This window comes from Rhipicephalus sanguineus, chromosome 8 (genome assembly GCF_013339695.2).
Source record: "Rhipicephalus sanguineus isolate Rsan-2018 chromosome 8, BIME_Rsan_1.4, whole genome shotgun sequence".
NCBI lineage: Eukaryota > Metazoa > Arthropoda > Arachnida > Ixodida > Ixodidae > Rhipicephalus > Rhipicephalus sanguineus.
Genome location: NC_051183.1, coordinates 41,858,367 through 41,871,387, shown reverse-complemented (window position 1 = coordinate 41,871,387; position 13,021 = coordinate 41,858,367).

Here is a 13,021-nt window from a genome sequence, read left to right as displayed (position 1 = left end):
CCAGTGCCTCGTACACGTATCTAATGTCATCATATTGCCCATATGACGCCAGCATTCAAAACAAGGGATTCGGCTGTAAAAGGTTGGAGTAACAAACGCCGTAGCAGTGACTCATCATTGAGATTTGAAAACGTCGTTTCCGTCTGCCCCAAGAACCAAGCCGCTGCTGCTTTAATTCAAAAAAGGGAAATTTATTAGTACCAAGTGAACTAGAAGAAACTACACGTCACTCAGGGGCGCCCGCACCTGCCCCTTAACCATCGCCGCACCGGGCACGCACCACCCGCACACACACCAACCTTTATGCATCCTCACACCACCCTTGACAGTCCGCCGCCGACTGTCGGGGCAGCGCCACGGCTGCCGCTTTTAGATGTGAAGCATCTTATAGCGGAGTTCAATCCGGTGGTGTTGGTGGCGGTGTGCGGCGTGACCACCCTTACTGCGCATGCGTAAACCCTCTGCACTTCCCCTCTCACCCCTCCCGTCTCCCATTTCCCTCTCCACTTCCACTCTCCCCTTTCCACGCTCGCCACTCCCCCTCTGAAACGCAGGCTTTACATGCCGAAACACTGCTTCGCATCGCCTCATGGTCCCCTTTAGCGGGAGATGGTGTGATCTTGAACCCCGCGAGTGGACCGCGCGTATCTCCATTGCGCAGCACGTGTCGCTATGATAGCGGCTTTGTGAAAGGCGTGACTCCACAGAGTTGTGAGGTTGGAAGCCTGGACATTATACTTCGATAACCTATCTGCTTCGATATGACCCAGTTGCAGGCAGGCATTTGCAGGCACGTGTAAGGTGAAGGTGGTACAACAGCATATAAAAATTTTTGCCGAAGTTCCACCCAGAGTGAAACCTGCAGAAACAGTGGACTTGCGGTTTTCGTTTCTTCACCTTGTGATTTTCTGAGATTTTCTTTGATGTGTTGTGATAATGTATGGGGGTCAGTGATTACGTTATTTTAGGAGTAGAGATGCACGGGAACGGACGTATAGCAGCCTCTGCCACACTCGCGCTTCCTTCTGTGGCTTTCAGCCCTATTCACATTCCAGCCACCTTTCCCCGATCCACTTTACGGCTGCCGCTTCGTCCGCGACCGAGGCAGTTACATCATCTGTGGATTTAACTGGGAAGCATAGCATGACATGCGACGCGGACACTCATCTGGTGTCAGGCCCAGCCGTAGAACACCTCCGATATTAGACTTTCTGCGTGAGTGCACCAGGGCACACGAATATGAAGGTGCGAGTGCCACTTACAGACATTCAAGGAAATGATTACGGTCACTCTAAATTTGTTATTGTTTCAGAAAGAAATCAATCTTCGAAAGGTCAACACGCTACATGCTATATGGTGGTCAGTTGTTCTGTTTAAATATGTGCAATCGATGGAACACGGGAATACGCAAAGCATCCATTAGCTGAGTGAGGTACAGAACGAAGTTATTTTCTAAAACTCTTTTGGTAATTGTACTTTCAAAGGTAACAAAAAGTTCAAACATAGCTAGGTCGATAATACAATATCATAAACAAGATTGGGAATAAAGACCGATTATCGGAGGGACTCGAGTGTATCAGATGTGGTCAACAGTGTATCGGTCGCACAGAAACACCTTTCCGGGTACACGATTCAATAACCACAGGGCACACGCGAAAAATTTTCCGAACATCCCCCTATCGAAATATGTGTACCTTCGTGGTCACTCCTTGGCTGATTTAAAAGCAACTATGTTATAACCAGTTTTCCAACACACCATGAGCGCCCAATTCGCGAGTTCTGTCTCATATATAAATTCAATAGCACCTTCGTCGGATATCAATCAAAGCATGTGGCGAGCTTACATGCTTTCCTAGTGATTGGAATACCTTGTTATGAGAAAGTCCGCTCAAGTCTCATTCTCTTACAATGCGTCCTTCATAACCTCTCTTATTGAACAGACAAAGCAGACAATCTGATTCTGATTTCTTCTTTTTATTTAGTTATGTATTTGTTTGTTAATATAATATGTTATATATTGATAAAGCACACTTTAGAACACGTGTTGGAACACGTGGTCGCTACCTACTTGCATGGAATGGCTTTCTCATTATGTTTCACACTAAGATGATAATCTATCGGGGCCGGGAGCGGTTCGGCCTTTCGGCCACTGTGAAGGATTGCAGTGTGTCGCAATGACTAATCATGTCGAATTATGTCTTTTTTTTTGTACATGCACGTGTGCAACTGAGGCTGGGTGCTGTGTCGCAAAAAGCTGCAACATGAAGTCGTGTCCTGCATGGCCTCTGATTTTGAACAGACAAGGCGTTGCTTCATTTGTTCCATTTTCTTCTTGCTATGTTTCTCCATGTTATTTATTTATTTATGTATTTATGTTTATTTATTTATTAACGCGAAAGTGCTTTATGCCAGGGTCCACCAAGATTTCAATGACGTAATTCTGTCAAGGAAATGACGTTGAAAAAATGCACACGATCAGATGGCAAAGAAAAAAAACTTCCGTCAACGGGAGTCGACCACAGGACCTCATAAGCCTCGACAACAGATGCCGGTCACGCTATCCACTGCCCCAAGGTCTTGTTTTATTGCCTCCTTTTGACATTTAACAAACAAACACAAGAGCAAACCATATTTACAATACAAACAATGGTTGCGTAAAAAAAGGAGAGAGATCGATTGAAAAACAAGGAGCGAACTGGGACTAATGATGACATTCTAAAATTCCTTCATTTGTAAAAGGAGCTCTATACGATCTAACCAAAACGTTGACGCCTGTCTGGCTCGTCAATACTTCAAAGAAAGCATAAAGCTGTTTTATTTTTTTATTTTTTGAAGAACAATAACTTCTTGAAGATGTTACTGACGGTGCAACGGTCACACACTCTAGAGGCTTTCAAACGCGTCTTTTATATCTCACACTTTCCTCTCACAGCGCTGTTGGTCGGCGTGGTGGTGTCGCCTCCGGTAGTGGCAAAATACAGTAATGAACCATGACCGTGGCCTCCACGATTAGCTCCTGTAACGAGTCGTTGGTACGCGTCCACCCCATTCGAAGCGTTTACAATAGGAGAAGTGCAATTTTGTCAGCGCCTTAAACCACTGTGGGTGGCGACCTTAGAGCAAGCGTCAGCCTCGCTAGTAACATCCATCCATAACAAAAAAAATTGGCCGCGTATCTCCGTGCTACGCTGCAAATGCCGCCGAAAGACGATAGACGAGCGCTGCGTGAGATATGAGCGCCATCTGGCATACGTCGGGAAACATGAGCTTGTGCAGAGGCTTTTGTTTTTCCGTGGCAGAGGGCGTTCGTTGCCGTCATAGCGTTGCATTTTCAGTGCAGCCGCATTTTCAGCGCAGCTTAAGAAACTAGGGTCTTGAGAATTACGTATCTATGTATTTTCTGGTAAAGGAACACACCACCTAATACGTAGTGATGTTGCGCCTCAGATATGCGTAAATGTTTGCTTTTTGATCGACAATGTACTACACAAGTATGAACCTAGTCAGCCGTTCAAGATGGCTGGCCCTTGGACAAATGGTTCAACTTTGTCCAAATGGCTGAATCGAGTGACGTGCCGACAAACAGAAAGACAGACAGACAGACCAAAATTTCTGCGTTTAAGTTCCCCAAGAAAAACTATCTTCTTTAAAATAGCTCTGCGACGCGCGCCTGCCTCGCCTGGCTGTAACACCGCGTTCCCCGCTTACACTCGTCCCGAGAAAAATCACGGCCTTGGCTAGAGCGTACTAGAAAACGGTTCTAGTGCACAGCCGGGCTACAGGGGAGACAGGACACGCGTTGCGTTTTTCTCTAGTCAGGCCGTGGTGTTGAATAACTGTTTAACCTGCCTCGGGATGGTGACCTTAGCCCAAGTTTTGCGTTCGCCGATGCTCTTCTGGCTATCACGCCGCTTTTGTGTTAACTACTACAGCTACCACAAGGGTTCGTTTAAAGTAGGTCACCACCTTGGAGAAAAAAAATTTACCGTTGCAGTCCAAACGGTAAAATTATGTTTCTGACTTGTAGGGCGTAGGTAAATTTAAATTTTAGAATAATGAAACTGCTAAAAATGTAATACACAAAATTTATAAAAATCAAAATCTGACAAATTATGCATGTTGCGCCAACAATCATAACTACAAAATGGTTGGTGCGATTGGAACGCAACTTGGCAGGTACGTAGTGAGAACACTATCGTGTGCATCTAACATCCACTATCAGCCCATCTCTAATCTAAGGCGCGTTATCGTAAAAATATTAAAAAGTTTATATTTGACAGGTTTCTTTTGCAGACAATTCGCAATAGTACAGAACATTACGGCTCATTTTCAATAATTCTGTTTGAAACACAAGTCAACCTATAAGAAAATAGTATACAAAATTGTATGTAAAAATGTTTATCAGAAAGAAAGTTATCACTGTTCGCGTAAGTGTAGGATGCAAAAAATCACGTTTTGAGAAAAATGACTTTAAAGAATTCAGTCGAATGTACATTTAATAAAAAAAATTTCAGTGACTTAGCTCGGCTATGCCAGGATTTACGTAGCGTTATCAAAGGTGCAGCTGATTATTCTTCGCTTTCCAGATTATCTAAGATTATTAGCCTTCTTCCGTTCCTTTTTCGTACGCTGAACCGGTAATTGCCAGGCAACGACTTCGGGATCCGACGAGATAAGCTTCTCGGCTCTTCAGCGCCGTTGAGCAGCATTTACCCTCTCCTTCTCCATGGCGTTACCCACCTGCAAACGCCAGTCAGAGGCGCTATGAAGCGGCCCCAGCGCAGTGTCAGACGGCGACTGCGCAGCGAAGGCGAAGAGGTGCGCGCGCGCTGGCGCCACTGTGTCTACGACGTCACTCCTCTCGAATGCGGCGCAGACCATCAGCTTCGAGCCACGCGCGGCGGTGTCGGAGAGCGCGTGAGATGCCAGCTCCGGTGACCCATCTGTATGACATCACTGATCCTCGCGCATGCGCAGCACGGCTCATGACGCTCCACGCGAAATCGGCTCCGGCTAGGCAAGTGTAGCTAACGCCACAAAACATTCAATATATCTGAAATTCTCCAGGATCACAGCGTGGAACCTCCTCTGAAGCGGCGCATTCTCCTTTTGAGCGAGATGAAGCACATATATTTTTTCTAGCTCATTTCGCGTCTCCAGCTGACTCTCATCTATGTGCGCCTCAGTGGGTCCACGCTTGCTACTATTGATTCCATAACTTGGGTTTGGTGCCTCTTTTTTCTCCAGTACTTCCCATATTTCATGCAGTACTATAACTTTCTCCTTGAAAGGTCACAACTAAGTCTAAGAGCTCCAAGTGGTGTACGAGAAAGCCCAGACAGGCGAGCGGAAATGCGCACAACTGAAACAACAGAGTTCCGCAGCCGTGTACTGGCAATTTTCAAATAAATCGAAAACATCATGCCCCACGAGCTTTCGAATGTACTTAGACACTTAGCATTATGCAATATGTATAAGGAACTTTTATGACGACATGGCAGGTGTAGTGGAACCAGAAACCTTCAGTTTCGGTTTCGATTGCGTCTGAGACGTGTTGGAAAAATGGTCATAACTATCGAACGTCTCAAGGAAACTACATAATTCTTTTGCTGAATATTCTTGAATACACAAGGAGCTCGAAATGTCAAATTCAAATAATCATTTTAAAAAATTACAAAATTCGTTTTTGAAGGTGGTGATTTACCTTAATCATTGATCATGGACGTTAGTCGTCGGGATAAAGACGTACCACTTAGCGTCAACGTGGGTGCATGCCCGCGAAACCCACTATAGCTGCCCAACACCAATAGACTTTGTGCAAGCTCTTTTGTACCAATATACAGTAAAAAGTCAGCTATTTTGGCAAAAACACATTTTACTTTCGTGCTACACTTATTCCTATAACGGAGAGATCAACCATGCTTTTTATTGTGTTCTCGATAGACTACCCTAGCGCATTTTAGAGCATGTGTTGCTACATGCGGTTCCTACCTATACGTATACTTATATGAAGTGGCTTTCTCATTGTGTTTCACACTATGATGATAATTCCCCGGCTGTTGGAGCGGTTCAGCCTTTCTGCCACTGTGAATGATTCCAGCGTGGTGTTGTGACTGATCATTGCGGATTACCTGTTTTTTTATACTCTATACCTGTCCAACTCCATCGTGCTGCCGTGCCACAAAAAGCTGCAAACGTGATCTTTTCACTTGCATACTTGGGGCACCCCCCTTGTGCATTCGTCCTTCCTTTGTGACCCTTCACAAGAAAACAAACTTTTGTACAGTCCAGGGGCGTGAACACGACAGCGCACTATATATATATAATATATACTATAGTATATATATATATATATATAGATATATATATATATAGTATATTTTCTATATATATATATATATATCGTAGTGGAGCCCCTCCAAATCGAAAGCCCTCGAGACCGAAATTCTTATGGCAACCGAATACTCTGGCGTCCTAGGCGAACGTCCACAGATTCAGTGCATTGGCCCCCCTCGACAGCGAAGAAAATCCAAAAAGCACTCCCGCAATAACGAACGTTGTAGGTAGTGATCCGCAACATTTTTTTCAACTCATGAGCTACTTGAGAGCCCGGAAGTCCGAAAATTGCCGCACAGTTTCTACATACGTTTCCGCCAAGTATCGGTGCGACCACTGCAGTTTAAATTCGCATGATGATAACAGAAAATACCTCTTTTTACAGCGAAAGCTGTATATGGCTAGGCGAAAGGAAAGCCGTTCGCCACATGTTTCGATAATTAAATCCATTGGCTGCGCCGTTAGTTACGCCATTTTCTACCTAGCAGCCAAGCGCGCGCGCCATTGGTTGCGCCGTCAGTGACGTCGTCTCCGCCGGACCAAAGCATGCTTGCCATGGCGAGTGGATGCTTGGCGGAGGCGGCGAGAAAGCGGCAGTGCCGGCAGATTAGCATCAACATGGCAATGGCTCAACGCGTTCGCCGGGGCCAACGCCCGCTTTCGGCGGGAGGTTGTCGAGCGGCACTTCGCCTGCGGCTACGACGTCTGCGATCGCCTGTGGTTCGACAACAACCTGGCTAGGATTGACGGAGTCCTGTCTTAACAACAAGGGAACAATGCCAAGAGAACAATGCCAGCAGCTGGAGAACTACCTGACGCGGTGGTTCCCCAGCTGCTCCCGATGTCGGTGAGTTTCAGGTCTGTGGCACATGCAAGGGATCGCTAATCAAAGGCAGTATGCCAACTTTCATTCCCGTTAACGGCTACGTTTACCCACCGTTGCCTTCACATTTACCCAGACTCAAAGTCGTCGAGGAACGACTAGAGGCCCTACGTCTGCGCAAACACGGCTCATTACTGGCAGGAACGAAAGAAGGAAGTGTTCGCAATGATAACGCAACTCGGCAAGCCAACAACATTTCCGACTTTGTATGCCACCGAAGTACACGGGGACGACAGACACGCTGGTTCGTGTAGGAGATGGCGTTTCTCGAACGCGTCGAACTTTGAAACAATGATTCTGAGGCGTGTGCGATATACGTCAACAAGCTATTCGACGTCATTCTAAAAATCCTCAAAGGCCGCCGAATTTCGCCGTTCAAACCATACCAATAATTGAGAAAGGCTTCAATGCAACATCTAGATTAACCCACTGCATAACACCGGGGCCCCAGGATTCAGCTTCGCTGGTTAACCATATGTACAGTCGCGCTCAATATGACTTGCAACACGGGAGTGCGTGGCCTCACGAGTTTAATGACTGCGCACGGCTTCAACTGAGTCATTTCTGTAACTTAGTATTATTTTCCTATTTGGGAACATCCCCCAGTGGGAAGACAGTGTTTAGTTGTAGAAATAAGGACTAGTGGAAGGAATGGAAAAGCTTTAAACTCGTGAGGCCAGGCGCTCCCGCGTTGCAGGTCATATTGAGCGCGACTGTACATAGTGCTTGGGCGGTGATTTTTTTTAGCTTACATCAATTCCTCTGCTAACGCCTCTGTTAGCAACTACGTCGGCACAATTATTTCGGCTGGATGTGGAAATGGTGTTTCTTCTGCAAGCACCGATGACCTGCAGCCACTATTTGAATTATGGGACTCGCTTCGCCGTGACATTGGAGCGATACCAGACGCTATTGAACTGCACGACCTTTCTTGTGCTGGCGCCGACATGATCATGCACCAAGAGTTCAGTGACGATGCTATCATCGAACGTGTGCGCAAAAAATATGGCAGTGGTGAGGAAAGTGAGGAAAGCGACAAAACGCAAGAAAGGCAAATAAGTTTGCGCGAAGTTCTTGATGCTTTTGACATCATTTGCACTCTCATCGGCGCCCACGACCACGACGAAGCTATGCAAAGTTGATGAGCTGCTGCGCTCGAGCCGTCGGGCTCCTTCAAAGCAACGTGAGCCGGAGTATTATCAGCGCGACGTCTTTAGACAATGTTTGGTTTTGTGGGGTAATCTGTGTGGGTATTTTTCTATTCCCGCGACTACGAAATTCTCACGAGAACGAACAAAAATCGCTTCCCCCGGCGACCTTGTGTTGAGGTGTTTCACTGTTCACACACACACACACACACACACACACACACACACACACACACACACACACACACACACACACACACACACACACACACACACACACACATATATATATATATATAATATATATATATATATATATATATATATATATATATATATATATATATATATATATATATATATATATATATATAATGAGAAAAAACACACCATAACGCCAAGAAAAGTATAGGGGTTGTTATTTGTAATAATTGGGATATAAATGTGAAGAAAGTAAAGTGGATGAGAAGATAACTTGCCGGCACCCCCTATACTTTCCTTGGCATTATGGTCTGGTATTTCTAAATAATATTGTGTCTAACAAAAAATAGCCCTTAAAAGTCACCTTCTTTCCTTCATTCAAAGCGAGGGCCTCGTTCTGGCAGACTTGATGCCTTCAGGTAGTATGCGAGGGATTATTCGTCAGCTGCCGGCTCGTAAAAAGATCACGTGCTACGTGACGCCAAGAGGCTGAAAATGAGTGTTCCACACTCGGCACCATGGCTGCGATCGGCGCTGACTAACACTTCTAGGTTTAAATGCACATATATACCTCATAATGTGGACGAGAGGATGACCGCCGCCGTACCTCAGTAGTAGAGCATCGGACGCGTTATTAGGAGGTCGCAGGTTTGGTCCCTGCCCGCGGCAAGTTATCTTCTCGTCCACTTTACTTTCTTCACATTTATATCCCAATCAATACAAATAACACCCCCTATACTTTCTTTGGCGTTATTGTCTGTCAGTGGCAGCCCTTTAAGGTCACTATCCTTCCTATAAATTGCCACGCCCGCTTCTTCTTTTATTTTGATGTATTTGGGTTTGACCAGCAAGGGCGGTTATCAACGCTCGACGCTGACCGCGCCGCAGTGTTTCAGAAGCTTCGCGAGTTTAGTAGATCGTTTTGTTAAAATTGGACGCAGGACGCGAATAGTTTAGATTATTCCAGTGCTTGCGCGACAACCAGTGATAAGACTGGAAGGTACGATGCGTGATGTATAAAAGACGGCGCATCCCAGGCATGATCAGTTGATCGACGGCCGATGCTTCTGTTCGCCGCTATCAGTGCATACCGTGTGCATTGCTATAAATTAACTTTTCGTTTCTCGGCCACAAGTTCGGCCAAATAAAGAGTTTTCTCTTGGACACGTCGCCTGCGGTGTTCGTCGACGTCACGACCACGTGACAATATATATATATATATATATATATATATATATATATATATATATATATTATATATATATATATATAATATATATTATATATATATATATATATATATATATATAGCTTGCACTGACAAAGAGCCGCGCTGGATCTTTGCTTTGGAGTCGTGCGGCAGCGCAAAGAGGACGCCTAATCAAAATACAACAGTCGACCCAGAGAACAGACGTTGTGTCTATTTCTTCTTACAATGCCAAGAAGAGACCAGGAAACACGACCGCATTAATGATGGCTGGGTGTTGCACATACACGACGATACCTTTGTAAGATAGGACTGAACCCTAACTGCATTGTGTCACACGTCAGAGACTTTTCCCCACATCTTGCGCATGTGCCCTCAATATGCAACCGAAAGACAGTCACTTATTTGCGTGTGGATTCACGACCTTTTTCAGAGAACTTTTGAGATGCTTGGGACTTGTAGAGCACGCCTAGTGCAGTTTAAATTGCCTATAGGTCTCTAAGCGAGGCATGTTTAGATGCTCGTGTTAGAGCATTTGCTACGGTGCTAAAACTTCCGCGCGAAGTACGCGTCCCTGCGCAGAGCAGTTTGTGTACAATGACTCATTGTACTATACCATAGTAACCTATCATCGTACCTGCCCATTTCTCTCCCTTTTTCCCTTACCCCCAGGAGGAGTAACAAGCTAGAAACCCGCTTTCCAGGCCGAACTCTCTACCTTTTTCGTCATTAAAAGACTTCTTCTTTCTTCTCCATACAATGGCACAGCTGCAAATCTTTCGCGAACCCGAAGTTCCAGGCATTTCCAGCAATTTCCCGGAGCTCGTATTCGTGGATATCGGTATATGGGATCATGCTTGCGGAGGAATACCGTACACGCTTTCTCGGCGATTAAACGTGGGAGCCGTTCCCGGCCGCAAGTGGCTGTCGCACTATCGGCGGACGGCATCCATGCCTCCTCTCAGACTTCACGGCACTACTTGAGCGGCACCACGCTCTCATTTCACGCCAAGACAGAAAACAGGCCCTTTTAAGGGGTATTCAGACGGGGGAGAAATGCTTGGGAGAGACGAGGGGATTGCGGATCACGTGACCGCGACGTCACGGATTAGCGAGTGGGCGTGACTCCCCCGCGCCTCCTTGGGGGAGACGGGGACCTTTTGCCCGAAAGGACAAACAATCCACCGGCGGTGGGGGATATAGCGGAATTTCGGGCTCTTGTTTGGCCACATTGTTGCACTTGCTCCTGCAGAGAGCGGCAGCGGGTGTACAGTCTGCAGCTGCATGGTCGTCTGCAGCTCGTCGTCAGCAGCTCGTCAAACGGGTGGTGCAAGCCACCAGAGTAGTCTAGTAACACTGGTCTCCCCCTCCGTTCGCCTCGTCCGTGTGAGGGGGGGGGGGCATTTGTGGAGACTTCTCCTCGCGAGCTGTCGATAGGCTCCACCTTTATCCCCCGAGCATTTCTCTCCGTCTGAAGACCCCTTTAACATCGGAGCTGTTTAAGCTTTTCGTTCCGTCGGTTCTCGTGACCAGCAGAAAGCGGGTCTGTCTCGCAGAAAACCGGTATATGCCAAGCAGGAAAGGAAGCGAGTGTGGGCAGGAAGGACAGGAGCAAACGAGAGGGTAAAGCGAGTATGCCCCACGGAGAGCGGGTAGGTGCAAAGCAGCACCTAGCATAACACAGCCTTGGATAGTATAGTATAACACGGAGGTGGAAAACGGAAGTGAGGATGAGGAGGAATGATGTGAGCGTCAGGAGGAAGGAAATGAGGAAGAGGGTAAAGAATGGCATAGCGTTGTATACTATCGTTTACTAAGAGAAAAGAAGAGGAAAATGAGAGCGAGGAGGAGGCGAAGGGGGAGGTGAGACGGTAACCATAGCACATTCATATAGTTGTATAGCGTAGCAACGAGTGGGAAAGAGAAGTGAGGTTGAGGGGGTATTTTAACGCTTAGGAGGAGAGAAAGGAGGAGAGAAGGCCATGTGGTATGCGATAAAGAAAAAAAAACGATAGTTGAAAGAAAGAAGGTATAGAAAACGATAAAAAAGAAAGAAACATCAAAGAAAGAAGAAGGAGGAACAAGAACATTAAGAAAGATGAGAACTCAATCTGCGTTCGCCAAGTGACGGCGCTTGCTTGCCAGCTCGGTTGGTTACTCACGTTGCACAGGCGTGGAAATGGCTTTAATTTGTTTATACAGAAACTGCGAAGTATCTATAATTGTGCGCGCTGGTCATTTTGTTTTTCGTATTTGTGAACAAGTGCAGAAAACCAGATTCGTGAATTCAGCCTGTGCACTACAAGAGATGTGTGAAGAGAATTAGCGTCCCTGTTGATAGCACCCATACACCGAGATATGACTACCGTAAGCGCCCCTTTCAACCTTTAGGGAGACTTGAACTATGTCCCAGTGACCGAGAAAGCACCACTCGCCTACCCCCCCCCCCCTATTTGTTTCAACCTGTTATCCACTACAGTATGCTGCAGCAGCAGTTCCCAGGAACCCAAGGTCCGAGTCTTTAGATATGTGCACAATATCTTAGTGCTTTTGCAGTGTGGTGCCTCGGGGTTGCATTCTGAGTTGTCACAAACTGTCGGAACATTTGAAGAACGTGTTTCCACATGGTCGTAACCAATGAAGTTACACACGAGGTTACCCTCCGGTTCAGTAAAAGCAGTAAATGCATGCGTATTCAATAAAGCGTTTTATTAGAAGCACTTCTTAGCGGCACTTCAGCCGCCATATTGAATTTTGGTCGGCGACCGAGCAAGTGTTCCCACTCCAAATTTTGGCCGATGTCCGATTATCACAATTATCTTTCACCACAGAGGGGGGGGGGGGAGGCTTGCTCGGAATTATACGGTACTGTATAGAACTAAGCACAAACACGTGGATGTAGAAGTGACAGTGAACATTTATTTCGTCAACTGTTTCTTTGACGCTAAATATTGGTAATATTCTGCGCAGCAGATTCTTCCGAGGTGATTTTCCTGGCCTCGGCCCGTTCCTCCCCTACATGAGAAAAGTGAGAGTGTGATTAACACGCCAGTAACTCATGGTGAGAAGGAAGAATTGACAGCTGTACTTTAACACATTACAATAGTACGAAAATCAAAATTACGTCTTCGATGCCATTTAAAAATACCTTAATTAGGCATCCACAAGGCTGTTGCCAGTAATCAGTGTTAGAACTAGCTCGCCTACCCAAAACCCTTATTATCATATCAGTTATCAGTTATTATC